The 16,855-nt window shown below is 36.2% G+C and overlaps 1 non-coding gene across 1 annotated transcript; it reads left to right on the top strand.

Annotated features, from left to right (window-relative positions):
• The first annotated feature begins 7,846 nt into the window (after positions 1-7,846).
• TRNAQ-UUG (transfer RNA glutamine (anticodon UUG)) lies at positions 7,847-7,931 on the top strand. The gene has a single exon. It is a non-coding gene; the product is annotated as a tRNA-Gln (tRNA).
• The last annotated feature ends 8,924 nt before the right edge of the window (positions 7,932-16,855 follow it).

Below are 16,855 nucleotides of genomic sequence, written 5' to 3'. Positions count from 1 at the left end.
CCCAACAGCTTCCAGAATCCCAGCTCTGCTAACACTTTGATCTTGGTATTGTTAGACCCATTTCAGAGCTCTGACCTCCAGAATTATTCCATAATAAACTTGTATTGTTTTAAGTCACTAAGTGTAATTTGTTACAGCACCAATAAGAAATATAGCAAGCTACAAGAAAATAGTATATAAAATCTCATATGGTTTTCATTGTATTAATATTGTTGACTATGTAACTCCACCACTTTTTAACTTTTTAGAGTTACTTGAGAAAAAAATTTTTCAGGTAGTCAGTACACAAATAACTTGTCTTCTCTTGAGCTACTAAAATCTATGGATTATGTCCCTGATTATTCCTTCTCATGAGGTTTTCACTACTAAGAAACTCCAATCCAATCTATTATTATGAACACTAATTTTATCCCTGGCTCAGCTTTACTTTGCTGTTTTTCCTTACTCTTTTTCTTATTTATCTGTTATATCTCCTTGATTATATATATAAGCCATTTCAAATCATTTTTAATGAGTATAAGTAAAAAATTAAACAAATAAGTGCTTATAAATCTTTTATTAAGGAAGATCTTCATGCTTAATTGAAGTTCTCCCCATTGTATACTAATCTCATTAAAAATTTTGCTCGTAAAGAGGAAATCTGGAAAGAAGCCATTTTGGGGGCAGGGAGGAAGAGCTTAAGCTTTCTCATTTTCAACTCAGACTAGCAAATAACATCTTTAATTTCTAACTTTTAAAAATTTATTTATAAAAACCATTACACAGCATCCATTTTAGAACTGTATTCCTTTTCTATATATTATAATTTATCATTTTCATGTGTCTTCATATGTGATAATGACAAGCTAATATTGGCCGAGTCCAAATAGGAATTTGATTAAGATTGGTAACTGTGTTTAAAAAAAAAAAATTGTTCTTTGACTTTTGACAAGAGCTGCTCACTCTTTGATTAAACCTTTGTAACACTGGCCTCCCATGTTTGAAGGGCTCTTGTGTAAGGATGAAGAGCTGGCTTTCTCTGCTCTTTACCCAGTGACTCATGACATTGAAACAACCTAACTTTGTCCTCATTGTGATAGAAATGTTCTCATTTAACAGCTGTCACAGACCACAGCTCATTCAATGAGCTCCACTTAGCTGTAACTCTGCAAATATATTTCCTATAGTTGGTGGTGATATTGGGGAATTAACCTTTCATGCCTCTTTCCATTTGATCCTACCTGTTGACATTTGTATGCCAAAAAAAGAATACGTCAGTGGCATGAGAAAGAATAGATATGAAGTTCCAAAGTGCTTGTCTGCCAAGTAGACAGGTTTAACTGAGGAAGGTGACTGGGAAAAGTTTAAAGATCACGCCAGACATTGGGATATATGTTTAGAAACAGGAAAAAAAAAACTGACTAGTAGGAAAATCTGGTGGGAACAAAGTCTCTGGGAAGTAAGCAGATGATGGCAGGTGACAAAGTGGACCACAAAGAGGTGAATAGAGGAAGACAATATGCAGAAATGCATGCAGCACTCAACATGAAAACTGGGCAGCCAGTCAAAGAAACATCAGCCTTGACTGGTCAAAAGCACATTTTGATTTGACTTCACATCTTGTTGTTGAGCAAGAATTCCTTGACCATGTGGGAAAGTAGGGAAGGTCAATACCCAAAACACTCACAGAGACTTGGAGAAAGAATAAGAGTGACAGAAAAATGGGAAATTTAAATACTGCATGGCCACATAACAGAATGTTAACTCTGGGTAATGAATATCTGGGTTGTTTTTTTAATAGAAGGAATAGGGGTAAAATGCTTTAAATCTACCCGCATTACAATGACAGGAGCTTATATGCATCTTGCTCATTTATTTTCTAGCTTTCTGTAATTACATTTCATCTCTTTTTGTTTAATGATTGTTTTCCTCAATAGGCTATAAGCTCCAAAGGGGCTGAAATTACATCTATTTTTTCAGTATTCACTATGCAGCAGCAAGTCCAAGGCTCATCACACAGATGGCATTGCCTAGATATTTACCAAATAAATTAATTAATATATGAATAACAAAACTCAATTTACATGAATACTTACTGGTGTACAGCTGATTTGTAAAACTATGACCACCCAAAACTAGATCTGGTTTCTATGTCAACAAATCATCAGTATATTTGAAATATCTAAATAAGCATTTCTGTGTTTAACTAAATATTTATTATTTTCTAGGCATTATATTTGAAAACTAGGACTTAGCAATACTTTCAATCTGTTTTAGCTCTAGAGGAATGAAAACAACCATAAATACAACTAGAATACTGTTTTGGCTTTGGGTTCTTGTTTTTTTGTATGGAAACCACTAAAAATACTACACATTTAAAAGATGGAAAATTTAAATTCATTTTAGTATTTAACAATAGGTTCAGTCTTCCCTCCAATTCGTTGTCAATCTCTGTATTCATGTAAGAGGATGTTTGAACCTATTTGTCACCCTATCTGTTTACATTCAGATAGCACTGGTAATCCAATGACTCAATTTAGACACTGCCATATTTTAAGGAGACAGTGATATATATATTCTCCAGATCTCAAACAACCTCAGTATGCCTAATGTCTAATTTCTTTTTCTGGAAGAGAATCTAAACATAACCTGTTTTGTGGTGTTTTAGGAGGCAGCACGTTCTTGTTCACCAATGATACCAGTAACATATCAGGAAAAACATGTGCCTGGGCATAAAGGTCTCTGAGCTCATAGGGTCCTGCTGAATCCTTTTCTTTTCATTGACAATCCATATAGTCCCTGTTGCAAGAGGTGGATTTTGTGGATGAACATCTATCTTCAAACCCAGGAGTAATCAATGGCATGAATAAATATAATTATACCCCCATATGGAACAGTTACTGAAATTAGAGAAAAAGAGTAGCCATATAGGCAATGGCAACTCTATAGTTTCTTTTTGGCAATCCTAAACTGAAGCTCTCATTATAATTTACTTTCAAAACCATGAAACTAGACTTCAACTCATTAAAGGCTGCATGAGGATCTTATTTTCAGAAATCTACAATTGATTACAATCCATACATCCTTATTTATTTATTTTTTATAACTATTGTCTGAATTTTTAAATTAAAAATTTAATTTAAATTTTTTTAATGTTTTATTTATTTTTGAGAGAGATAGACATAGCGCAAGCAGGGGAGGGACAGAGAGAGAGAGGGAGACACAGAATCCAAAGCAGGCTCCAGGCTCTGAGCTGTCAGCACAGAGCCTGATGCAGGGCTCTAACTCATGAACCCTGAGATCATGAGCTGAGCTGAAGTCAGATGCTCAATCAACTGAGCCACCCAGGCAGGTGCCCCAACACTCAATACATCTTTAAAAGAGTCTTACCAAAGTCAAGATTCCTCTGCATAGATTATTACTTTTCTGTGTGGTAGGAACAAATGGAGAGGAGCCTACAAGAAAACATGTTCTTTCCTAAGGAAGCATGCCCTTGGGGACAATAACAAATCAAAGCTTCAAATTTAGAAGGTATCTGTTTTATTAGATGAAAGTGCCTGCTGGAAACTGATCTCCACTTCATTTATTCTTGCTTTTACTCATTTTTTTTCCTGATAGGTTATACCTATAAACAACAAAAAGATAAAAATATATAGACTGAAGAAACAACAACATAGAAAAAAAATTGTGTAGATCGGTGTACTGCTGCCAAATCTACTTATAAATGCTCTAGAAATACATAAATATGAGATTAACCTCAGGTAAGTAAGTGTTAGTATTGTTTTGTTCTACTGCCTAGAATACATAGGAAGTTTAAACCAAAGGCTAAGATACATTTTACTACCTTCTTGTCCTCCACTCAGCTTTGTGTTGGAAGAAAGGTTTTGTTGTTAGAGGCCAAAGCAGAGGCACAGAGTTCCAGAAAACTTCTCCTGAGACTTGTTGAAAGCAGACTACTCTGCAGGAGGCTCAGATCCTAAGTCAGACTACAGAATTGGGTTCCAGACTCACCAACTGGCAGCTGCTAAAGTAAGCCAGTTATTTAACTTTTCTAAGATTTACCTCAAAATGAGGACCTATTTGTCACATAAGTGTTAAAGATGATTAGTATGTGACTAAGCATCAAAAAAATTAGCCAGTATTATGATAAATGTTACAGATTTCCTATGAATGAGAGTGTGTGTTTTAAAATTTGGCAGCAACGTGTAAAGGAAGAAATTGTATATAAATGATTGTTTATTTTGTTTTGTTTTAATACACTTTAAATTTTATAGCTGTTTTAGGTTCACAGCAAAACCAAGGGCAAGGTACAGAGTTGTCATATACTCACTGTCCCTACACATGCACATCCTCTGCTATTATCAACATTCCCACCAAAGAGGTACAGTTGTTACAACTGATGACTCTACACTGTCATATCATTATCACCAAAGTACATAGTTTATGTTAGGGTTCACTTTTGGTGTTGCACATTTTATGGATTTAGATATAAATTATTTCCAAAAATGCCAAATAGTCCATTCTGACTATATTTAATAATTCAGTAATTATTAATAAAACAAATCTTATTTCATCAAAACTATAGTTAACTGGGATGTAACAAAAAAAAGCACTAAAAGGTAAATCTTTGTCTGCAAGGATTTTACTATTTTAATGGAGTAAAAAGTGACACCATAACACAAAATTCTTACCCAAGTGCTTTTTTGAGTGTCTACCTATAAGGCAGTATCTTAGGACCACTGTTATAGGGGAAGAGACAGGGAGATAAAAATGATTTAGTTGTGTATTTTGTTCTGTAAGCTTTTTATTCTTCTAAGCTTTAAGTTATAAAATAAATAATACATCTAAATAATTATAATTAAAAGATAAAAGTGATAAAACGATGTGATTGAGAATTGTTAGAATATGAAGAGTTGTTGAAACTCACAGAGAGGAGAGATTTTTATTCCAGCTAATCTGATATTGTTTAATGAGGTAGTTGGTTTATTAACAGGTTTTAAACAAAGGCTGAACCTTTATTCAGGCAAGACAAGATATAGGCAGAGTTACAAAGTCAGGGAACATGGGAAAGGGCCGTTTATTCATTCAGCATACATTTATTCAGTGCCTACCAGGAGCCAGCCACTATTGTTGGTGCTGGAGATACAGCAGTAAGCAAACAGACAAAAATCCTATCCTTGAGGAACTTACTCTTTATTGTAGGAAAGCAAAGTTTTCAGTTTGGCAGAAGCAAAGCAAACAGAAAATTGATCAGTCAATCAAAAAACACTAGGGAAGGAGGCAGATAATGTTTGAGAAGATAAAACAGGGCCAGGACAGGGACCCCTGAGTGGCTTAGTCAGTTGAGTGACCGACTCTTGGTGCCAGCTCAGGTCATGTTCTTGTGGTTTGTGAGTTAGAGCCCCACATTGGGCTCTGTGCTTCTGGTGTGGAGCCTGCTTGGGATTCTGTCTCCCTCTTTCTCTGCCCCTCCCCTGTTCATTCTCTCTCTCATTTTTTCTCTCTCTCAAATAAATAAAAACTTTAAAAAAGGGGGGGGTGGGGAGAAAGAAAACAGGGCCAGGACATAGAAAGTTCTGAAGGTTAAGCCAGAAAGTCAGACTTTTGTTGTTTAGATGAAGGTAAATTATTAAAGTTTACTAAGCAGCAAAATATCCTAATCAGATCTGTACTTTAGGAAGATTAATTAGGTAGCTAATTAGTAAGATAAAGCCAAGAAGAGAGAAGTGGATAGACTCTGCAGCAGTTGTACAAAGAAATAACATAGATAAGCAGGTCAAGGGAAAGATAGGTCAGGTTCTAGAAGAGGACATACAAGTTTTTAGAAGTGAAATTAAGCTATAAGGACACAAAAAATTAAGTGAAGGCAGTGCCTGGCCTGTGCTTCATAATGTAGTTCTGTATAGGAGAGAATAAATTTGTGGTATCCACCTTTTCCTCTGATAGATTAATTCTCTTCAAAGCACTCAATTAACGTGATCTTTACAATTTACAAGCCTTTCCTTTTGCTGAAAACAGTTGACTACTGAGGTAGAAATGCATTGGCTTCAGATAATCAGATGGACCTCCCATCATTAAATGTCCCTATTCTGGAAGGAACACTGAGGAACTGGGATAAAGGGGCCTTTTTGTTCCAGTTTAATTCTATTGTCTTCCTTGCTATTCATCTGTTTAGCAAATGAGGAGAGAAATTAATGACAGTGATGAATGAAAAGCTGAGGGAAATGTGTAGGCATTGTAAACTGAAGCCAATCCACAATTGTCTCCAAAATGAGTTTGATGCTTATTTTCCCAATCTTTAGATTCCTGCCTTTATTCTTTGTTTTTCTTTATTTTTCCATTATTCTCAAAAGCATGTACAAAGTGAGTTCTTGGTCGCCTTGCAAGGAGAGAAATAAAGACATGTCTACATGTTAAATTCCCAGCTGCAATCTACAGGAACTAATACTTTTTAAAATATTACCAACAGAATGCATTACAAGAGAGAGAAATACAAGTATCTCAAGTTGCCAGAATAAAACACAGAAGATTACAGAGAAGGTTTTTGAGGACACGAGAAAACTGAAAAGGAGAAAATACATACATACAAAAAGTACACACACACATCCCCCCCCCCCACACACACACACAAAATACTCCACTGAGGAATACTGAGAAAAAAAGGATTTAATTGGTGCCTAGGTATTTTTTAATATGATCCTTGCCTACCCTGCCAACCACACATCCACCTTTTTTCCCCCTCCTTTGACAGACTTGTTTTATCAGAATAAAGAAATATAAAGTACAAGATCTCAAGTCATGGGTTCATTGGAGCAAATTCAATTTCACCATTTATGTTCTATTTCGTTAAGTATTTTACTTAAACTTTCTGAGCCTCAATTTTTGCATCTGTAAACAGGACTAACAGTCGTATCTACCTCTAGGTTCTAGTGTGTATTCAGTGAGATCATACAGGTAAATGCTTACACTGTCAAGTAATTAATAAGCAATCAGTAAATGTTGTCATTGCTTATTTTGTCACTGTCATTATTAACTCTTAGATGAAGGAAGCCACATAAATAAAGGGCCCAATTCCTCGGACATACAGTGCAGTTAAAATCCCAACGTGTGCAAGAATGTCTTGAAAGTGTAAACTCACTTTAAAACCCAGGCATCCTGGGTCACTACTATCACTTCTAAGAACTGAGTGAGATACTTACAACTCCAAAACTTAAAATAGCTCTGAAGTGTTGGCAAAGATATCCTTGTTGTGAAGGTACAATAAGTGCCCTTTGTGAATTTCACTCCCCAAGTGTTAACTGACATACAGCATGCAACACTTGACAGTCTCATTCAAAAGCAGTTTAAAAGAAAGTGCCTGAAATACAGAGAATTTGGCTGCTCATTATAGACACCACTTTGGCAAACATCATGTTGAGGCATCAAAGCTTTTCAAACACTGGAGGACCTAACTCAGACTCAGATAAGCAAAGCTGATAAACAAATTGTCTCTGATTCCAGGGTATATCTTTTTAATATAATTGTTCTTACCAACTGAAACTATAGGCGTAGTATAACTTAACCTAAATTTTCCCAACAGAAAACTATTTTTTAAATGTCTATGTGGTTTCTTTTACTCCTGACTTTTTTGAAGTAGCAAGCATGAGGATGGCAAGTCTTCCCCTGCAGATCCTAACCCTTCCCTCATGTGAAACCCCCTCTTTCACAGATTCTACATTGCTTTAGGATCCCTTAACTCCCCAGCCTGTTTAAGAAGTTTCCATCTGTAATACTGTGATGAGACAAGGGCTGTCACTTCTCCATGAAACTGTCCATCTTCTGTCTACACTACTAAAAGGGAAACAAACTTTAAAAGAAATCTAGGGGCGCCTGGGTGGCTCAGTCGGTTAAGCGTCTGACTTTGGCTCAGGTCATGATCTCGTGGTCCGTGGGTTCGAGCCCCGCGTCGGGCTCTGTGCTGACAGCTCAGAGCCTGGAGCCTGTTTCAGATTCTGTGTCTCCCTCTTTCTCTGACCCTCCCCTGTTCATGCTCTCTCTCTGTCTCAAAAATAAATAAATGTTAAAAAAAAATTTTTTTAAAGAAATCTAGATATAAGAAATGCCCTATAGTTGTTTGTACATAATGCAAATGTTGGATACATCAGTTGTGATACATAGTTTTGATATAAAGAGCTACAGAATGTGGATCATTTCATGAATTGGTATGCTGCACCTTCCCCTTTATAAGAGCTTAATGTTACGTGTATCAAAAGCATAAATGTTGTGCCAGAACAGAGATAGCTGCACAGGCTATCAGTCAAACTATTCATTACCTACAGCTGTTTTTTTTTTACAGAACTCCCTCCAAGAAGGTCTTTCCTCCTTTTATAAATAATTCAGTTACCTTTAGTTTCACAAACTTCTTGAGCAAATTAATATAGAAAATTTTTCATGAGCATTGACTGTATACTGGCAACACTATGCTGGACCTCGAGACAAAATTATGAAACTATGAATAGACTGTTTCATGCTGTATAATAGATGCTATCATAAAGATTAATTAGAGTAGAGGTTGAATTAAGGGAGTAACAGGAACCCAATTCCAATTCCTGGAGGGGAGGGAGCACTTCCCTCTACCACCACCAAAAGTTCTCTGGATGCCAACTGGGTATTGTACAATTCAAGTCAATTCTAACACCAACACCCAGAGGTAGCATCAGAATCCACAGGTTAAGGGCTCAGTTCTACAAGTCTGCTCCCCACCCCAACTCTGGACGCCAGTTACAAGTCTGTCTATAAATCAGAGGTTCCAATAAGATGCATTTACAAAAGACATCCCCTTTAGGTTCCACTAATTTGTTAGAGTAGCTCATAGATCTCAGGAAATGCATTTACTCACTAGATTACCAGTTTATTATAAATGGATATAATGACAGGAACAGCCAGATGGAAGAGATGCAAAGGTCAAGATACACGGAAAGGGTGCGGAGCTTCCATGCCCTCTTCAGGTGTGTCACTCCCCCAAGCACACCCTGGAAGCTCTTGGAACCCTGTCCTTTTGGGGTTTTATGGAGGCTCCATTATATCAGCATGACTCACGAAGTCATTGACCACTGGCAACTGAACACAATCTCCAGCACCTTTCCCCTCCCCAGACGTTGGGATGTGGGGGAAGAGGAGGCTGAAACTTTGAACGCTGTAATCACATGGTTAATTCTCCTGACAACCATATCCCTACCCTTAAGTCACCCAAGGGCTTAAAAAAATAATTTCATAAGCCTAACAAAAAACACCTTCATTGCTCATATTACAGGAAATTCAAGGGGTTTTACAAGCCATGAGCCAGGAACCATGAACAAAACCCAAATATATATTTCCTACAAATCACAATATCACAGGGAGCATAGAACTGCTTACTGAGGGATAGAAAAAGTACTGGGAAGACTTCCTATAGGAATGAAATCTGAAGTATTGATTATCCTGGCTATAGTATAAGTAGAACCGTGGTTGATATTAGAGATGATATGAGAAAGAATAGGGAAGAAGGCACAGCCTCAGGCAGAGAAAAGCAAGACCAGGAAACAGAGAAGGCAAGAATTTATGCAAACCAACTCTGAGCAATATCATCTTGGTGGAGAGCAAATTATAAAGCATGGAGTTCAGATGTGAGGCAGGCAGTTGAGTGAGATGCAATCCTGAAGGGTCTTAGAGTCAAGGCTAAGGACTTTGGGTTTTATTAGAATCATAGTGGGATGCTGTATTAGTCTCCTACTGCTGCTGTAACAAATTATCAAGAATTTAGTGGCTTAAATAAGGTAACATAAATTTATTATCTTATAGTTCTCAAGTCAGAGGTCCAAAATGGGTTACTAGTGTTGTGTTCCATCTAGAGGCTGTAGGAAAGAACCCATCTCCTTTTCTTCTCCAGCTTCTAGAGGTTACCCATATTCACATTTCCTAGCACATGGCCCTCTTACCACTTCAATGTCACATCTCCTCTCCCTTTCACTCTTCTACCTCCCTCTTTCACTTTTATAAAGTGATTACATTGGGCCCACAAGGATAATCTCGGCATCTCAAGGTCTTCAGTTTAATCACACCTGTAAAGTCTCTTTTGTCATGTGAGGTAATATATTCGTAAGATCCTGAGATAAGTATGTGGACATCTTTGGAAGGCCATTATTCTGCCTACACAGAAGCTATTTCAGGTTTTAAGCAAAAGATCTAACACAAAGTTAACTAAGAATCAAGGATATTTCATGAGTTTCTGTATTTTAGCAACATCAGGTAACCGTGCTAATATTTTTTTCTTAGGTATCTTACTTTACTGTCTTATACCCAGTATTTCTCCTTTCTTCTCTCTTCCACACTCAGGGAAAAAAATGTGTGTGTGTGTGTGTGTGTGTGTGTATAAGTGTAATTTATAACACCATTTAGCAAGGCAGCAGGGAATATATGAACATGAGGGCCTCTACATCTAAAAGAATTGCATATGTTTAATAAATACATTTGGGTTTGTAGCCAGAAATCAAAACCACATGGCAATCAACATTTTGGGGCCATGAGAAGTCAAGGGCAGCCCATGCAGCAAAGACAGGCTGATCTGGAGATAAGCCCTGGCTTTGCCACTTCACAGGTCTGTGTTCCTTGGACAAACTGCCTGAGTTTTATGTGACCTATATTCCTCATCTACTAAAGGGGCACAAAAATGCCTTCCCAGTAAGTTCTAGCATCAGCAATCAGACAACAAAAGGAAATCAAAGGCATCCAAATTGGCAAAGATGAAGTCAAGCTTTCCCTTTTTGCAGATGACATGATATTATACATGGAAAATCCGATAGACTCCACCAAAAGTCTGCTAGAACTGATACATGAATTCAGCAAAGTTGCAGGATACAAAATCAATGTACAGAAATCAGTTGCATTCTTATACACTAACAATGAAGCAACAGAAAGACAAATAAAGAAACTGATCCCATTCACAATTGCACCAAGAAGCATAAAATACCTACGAATAAATCTAACCAAAGATGTACAAGATCTGTATGCTGAAAAATATAGAAAGCTTATGAAGGTAGTTGAAGAAGATATAAAGAAATGGAAAGACATTCCCTGCTCATGGATTGGAAGAATAAATATTGTCAAAATGTCAATACTACCCAAAGCTATCTACACATTCAATGCAATCCCAATCAAAATTGCACCAGCATTCTTCTCAAAGCTAGAACAAGCAATCCTAAAAACTATATGGAACCACAAAAGGCCCCGAATAGCCAAAGTAATTTTGAGGAAGAAGACCAAAGCAGGAGGCATCACAATCCCAGACTTTAGCCTCTACTACAAAGCTGTCATCATCAAGACAGCATGGTATTGGCACAAAAACAGACACATAGACCAACGGAATAGAATAGAAACCCCAGAACTAGACCCACAAACGTATGGCCAACTCATCTTTGACAAAGCAGGAAAGAATATCCAATGGAAAAAAGACAGTCTCTTTAACAAATGGTGCTGGGAGAACTGGACAGCAACATGCAGAAGAATGAAACTAGACCACTTTCTCACACCATTCACAAAAATAAATTCAAAATGGATAAAGGACCTGAACGTGAGACAGGAAACCATCCAAACCCTAGAGGAGAAAGCAGGAAAAGACCTCTCTGACCTCAGCTGCAGCAATTTCTTACTCGACACATCCCCAAAGGCAAGGGAATTAAAAGCAAAAATGAATTACTGGGACCTTATGAAGATAAAAAGCTTCTGCACAGCAAAGGAAACAACCAACAAAACTAAAAGGCAACCAACAGAACGGGAAAAGATATTTGCAAATGACATATCAGACAAAGGGCTAGTATCCAAAATCTATAAAGAGCTCACCAAACTCCACACCCGAAAAACAAATAACCCAGTGAAGAAATGGGAAGAAAACATGAATAGACACTTCTCTAAAGAAGACATCCAGATGGCCAACAGGCACATGAAAAGATGTTCAACGTCGCTCCTTATCAGGGAAATACAAATCAAAACCACACTCAGATATCACCTCACGCCAGTCAGAGTGGCCAAAATGAACAAATCAGGAGACTATAGATGCTGGAGAGGATGTGGAAAAACGGGAACCCTCTTGCACTGTTGGTGGGAATACAAATTGGTGCAGCCACTCTGGAAAGCAGTGTGGAGGTTCCTCAGAAAATTAAAAATAGACCTACCCTATGACCCAGCAATAGCACTGGTAGGAATTTACCCAAGGGATACAGGAGTACTCATGCATAGGGGCACTTGTACCCCAATGTTTATAGCAGCACTCTCAACAATAGCCAAATTGTGGAAAGAGCCTAAATGTCCATCAACTGAGGAATGGATAAAGAAATTGTGGTTTATATACACAATGGAGTACTACGTGGCAATGAGAAAGAATGAAATATGGCCCTTTGTAGCAACGTGGATGGGACTGGAGAGTGTGATGCTAAGTGAAATAAGCCATGCAGAGAAAGACAGATACCATATGGTTTCACTCTTATGTGGATCTTGAGAAACTTAACAGAAACCCATGGGGGAGGGGAAGGAAAAAAAAAAAAAGAGGTTAGAGTGGGAGAGAGCCAAAGCATAAGAGACTGTTAAAAACTGAGAACAAACTGAGGGTTGATGGGGGGTGGGAGAGAGGGGAGGGTGGGTGATGGGTATTGAGGAGGGCACCTTTTGGGATGAACACTGGGTGTTGTATGGAAACCAATTTGACAATAAATTTCATATATTGAAAAAAAAATGCCTTACCAGTAGCTTTATTATAAGAGCTAAATAATATAATACTGGCAGTAACATTTTGATATATATGGCATTAGGCATTTATAATGGACAGGGTACCATACACCTACACAAATGTTCTACAGCACTTTACTTCTCAAATACAGAAATTAAGCATCACTCATAAAAGCTAAATATTGCAAGGTATAAAAAAAATACTAGATAGAATCTCTCATATTTAGTCTAACCTGACAAAACAGTATTTAAAAAAAGGTCAATATAACTGTTCTTATAATTATTTATCTATTCAGACACACACAAAAATTGTGATATATTTTCATTGCATACTTTATAAAGACATCTCCAAATCAACATCTCTCTTTGTAGGAACCACAGCAGGCCTGGAACTCTCCATTGCATTTCCATGGGCGCAAGCTGGCAGTCTTAACCTTTTTCTTTGTTATCATTACTCACAACTACTGAAGAACAGAAGCCAGTTAGATTTGTGCTCTTAGGGTTTCAAAGTAATTTCCAATCTTTTTTTCCCCCTCTAAATTATAGTCACCTTGAGGATGTGAGTGCTCAAAATATTGAGAAATCTAAAAAAGGTTAAAATCACATTTTCTTTGAAATACTGAAATGGTCTTCAAATCTCTTCAATATTCAGTCCATTAGAAGATATATATACAGAGAGACAGATATTTATATATCTATAAATATTCTAGGACAGAAAAGGAAGGCTCCAATTAATGCTATGTGTTTGTGGATGCTCATCTTAGCCACCATCAGGGCACAGATATAAACTAAATACCCTTCAGCTGACAGACATTGTACAGAAAACAATTTTGGCCTGAAGTCTGAAAGACTTCATTTTAATCCTACAGCTACAAGGGCATGTACAAATACATTTACTCCAATTGCCTCAAGTTGTTGATTTACTCACTCAGATAATATTTATCCAGGCCATACCATGCGCTGGGCACTTTCCTAGCACCAGGAATAAAATGAACAAAGGAGACAGTGGACATGAAGCTAAGAAGGTATGTGTACAGAAAGCACAGTTGCATGGAGACATTTGTGACATATATGAAGACTGTTCTCTTTTTTTAATAGGGCATTTTATTCTAAGGTTATGAAATAATTAGCTTTTGGAAAATAATTCTAAGAGAAAGGTAAAACATTTGTAGAAATGAGTAACAATTCAATAAATATTGTTTCTCTTTTGCTTTTATGCAAAAAAAATCCCAATGATTCTGTGTTCAATTACATATTCACATGTAACTTTTTTTTTATAACATTTAATTTTTGGCATTAATTCTTTAATCCATTCCATTTAAATGAATTCTGTTCAACGAGGGAAAAAGCCCAAGACTGCACTAATCAATAATCTATAAATTAATTAGTGATTCTAGTCCTTTTTTAAAAATCACTGTCGACTCTGTTTTAGCTTTTCTTATTACTGTATTATACCCGTTGAGTCAAGTACCATCCAAATTATTCCAAATATATCAATATTTTAACAAATTTTCACTTGTTGAGATGAAATCTGCCTTTTTGCTCGATTTTCCTATATTTTATTAGCTTTTAGAAGACGTGTTGGATTCCCTAAGAGATTTTCAATTTTGATTATATGAATGCAGATCTTAGAATCAAATGGGTGATGTTTCTTATAACCGATTGTTTTTCGCTTATGTAGGACCTACTGAGCAGGATTTGTGGGGAAATGACTGACATCAAGGCCAATACAAGGTATTAACAAGATGAGCCTGAAACACCTTATAGTGCCAGAAAGTAGGAGGAAGTGGTAAAAAAAAATAAATAAATGAAAGTAAATTTTAAAAAGATGGGTATATCAAAAGAACACAGGAGACAGAATGAAGATGTTCCCACTGGCCAAATCTGAGACAATTTGAACATCAAATTAATTAAGCTCAGTAATTATAAACCATTGAAAAATAGGAATTATGAATTCCTACCAATAATAACCAGATAAGTAAATAAATGGAGGAAAAGGCAAGGCTTTCCTTACAGGATAATGACAAATGTTCTTTGAAGGATATGAGGGGACCAGTGAGGGTATAAAAATCATTATTTTGCAACCATTACAATAAAGATTGAACAGGAAAGAAATGTCAATGGAAGCTAAATCCAGAGGAATGTTTTGCTGAGAAGGATATGTGCATGGTCTTAAAATGTCTTCCCATAGCCTGCTTTGTAGTTATTAGAATTTAATCATGAGGGAAAATCATACAAACTCAAAGTAAGGAACGTTCTTTTGTTAAAAAGGGGGTTCAGATACAACGGCATTCCTCAAAAATGTCAATATCATAAAAGACAAGGAAAAGCTGTGGAAATGTTACAGGTTAAAAGAAGCTAAAGAGCCATGGCAACTAAATGCACTATCTGATCCCAGGTGGGATCCCATACTAGAAAATACAGACACAATGCCACATACAGGACAGTATTAGGTCAACTGACAAAATAGGAATAGAAATACTAGTTTCAATTAACCTATTTCCTCAACATTAATTTCACTCAAGTTGAAAAGTCTGTTGTGGTTATGTAAGAGAATATTCTTCCTCTTGGGAAATATCCACTAAACTAATATGGTTAGAGGCCCATGATGGAAGCACACTTAAATGACTCGGAAAAACAAATTATGTACGACACAGGTACACGGATGGAAAGAGAGATTTAAAGAATAAATGATAAAGAGAATGCTGTAAAAGATTAGCATTTCATAAATTGGAACAAGTATATACAGACATTCCTTGTACTTATTTTTGAAATTTTTCATAAGTTTTAAATTATTCCAAATAAAAATTTTAAGTAATAAAAAAATAAATGTAAAATAGTGAAACAATAGGGGAAAATGTCAAAAAAACTTTCCTCTGAACCATCTTATCAAGGTAGATTTTCCCATTATTTTCTGTTGCTTCACCTAGCTAATTCCTTTTTGTAGTAATTTTGTAGTTTGAATTATTTATTTGTTCATTATTTGCTGATTCTCTCCCTAGGAAACAATCCTTGAGCACAGGGATAATGTTTATTATTGTTTACCACCATCTCCAGCACCTCCCTTAGTGGGTAGCATAATGTAGGTACCAAATAAATATTCTTTCATTAGATGGGGGGAAAACTATTGGTTTTTATGTATTTATCTTAATTTCTAGGTACTTTATCTTTTGTTTCTAACTTTTCATAATGAGATACGTGATACCTCCACAATAGGAGGTTGAGTGGAGTAGTGAATGCATCTATTAAATTTACTTATATAAGAATCTGTGAAGAGTATTATTAGAGAATTATTATTAAAAGAATGTGATATCTAGGGGTGCCTGGGTGGCTCAGTTGGGTGAGTGTCTGACTTCGGCTCGGGTCATGATCTCGAGATCCATGAGTTCGAACCCTGCATCAGGCTCTGTGCTGACAGCTCAGAGCCTGGAGCCTGCTTCAGATTCTGTGTCTCCCCCTCTCTCTGACCCTCCCCAACTTGCGCTCTCTCTTTCTCTCTTTCTTTCTCTCTCTGTCAAAAATAAATAAACATTAAAAAGAATGTGATATCTATATTCAAAGGACTTAAAATTTAGTCAAGAATAAAGCAAATTATTTTATCTCTAGAATTCAAAACTTTGGCCCAAAGATTACACAATATTTACTAATCTCAATAAATGAAAACACTGAAGTAAAGTAAAACTTGTATAAACACTTCTGGCTTAGTATCTGTATCCATGTATGTAGATTTTGGAGCACTGTCATGTAATGAATCAATTATATAGCTAAGAAGCTGAAAAATTCTCATTTTCAGAATAAATACTGAAATTATGACAGCCCTTTAAACACTGAAGTGGAATAGTAAATTTGAAACTTTCAAAAGAGAAATATACCATTGAAAAATACCACACTACTCAAGCTATATTAATAATGACCTCACCTAATTAACAGAAAGTGACTTAAGTATGTGAATATTTTTGGTTATTCATCAATTACTTCTGTCCTTCAAATCTCACAAAATATTCATGAATAGGTACAAAAAATGAAATACATTTTCAGAGTTGTTTTATTTAGCAAAAAATATACAATGTATAGCCCCCTAATTCTGATTTTAAAGTTCTAAACAAAAGTGTAAGAAAAACTTGCTAAGCATAAAATA

This window comes from Acinonyx jubatus, chromosome F2 (genome assembly GCF_027475565.1).
Source record: "Acinonyx jubatus isolate Ajub_Pintada_27869175 chromosome F2, VMU_Ajub_asm_v1.0, whole genome shotgun sequence".
NCBI lineage: Eukaryota > Metazoa > Chordata > Mammalia > Carnivora > Felidae > Acinonyx > Acinonyx jubatus.
This window is presented reverse-complemented; position numbering and strand designations above follow the sequence as displayed.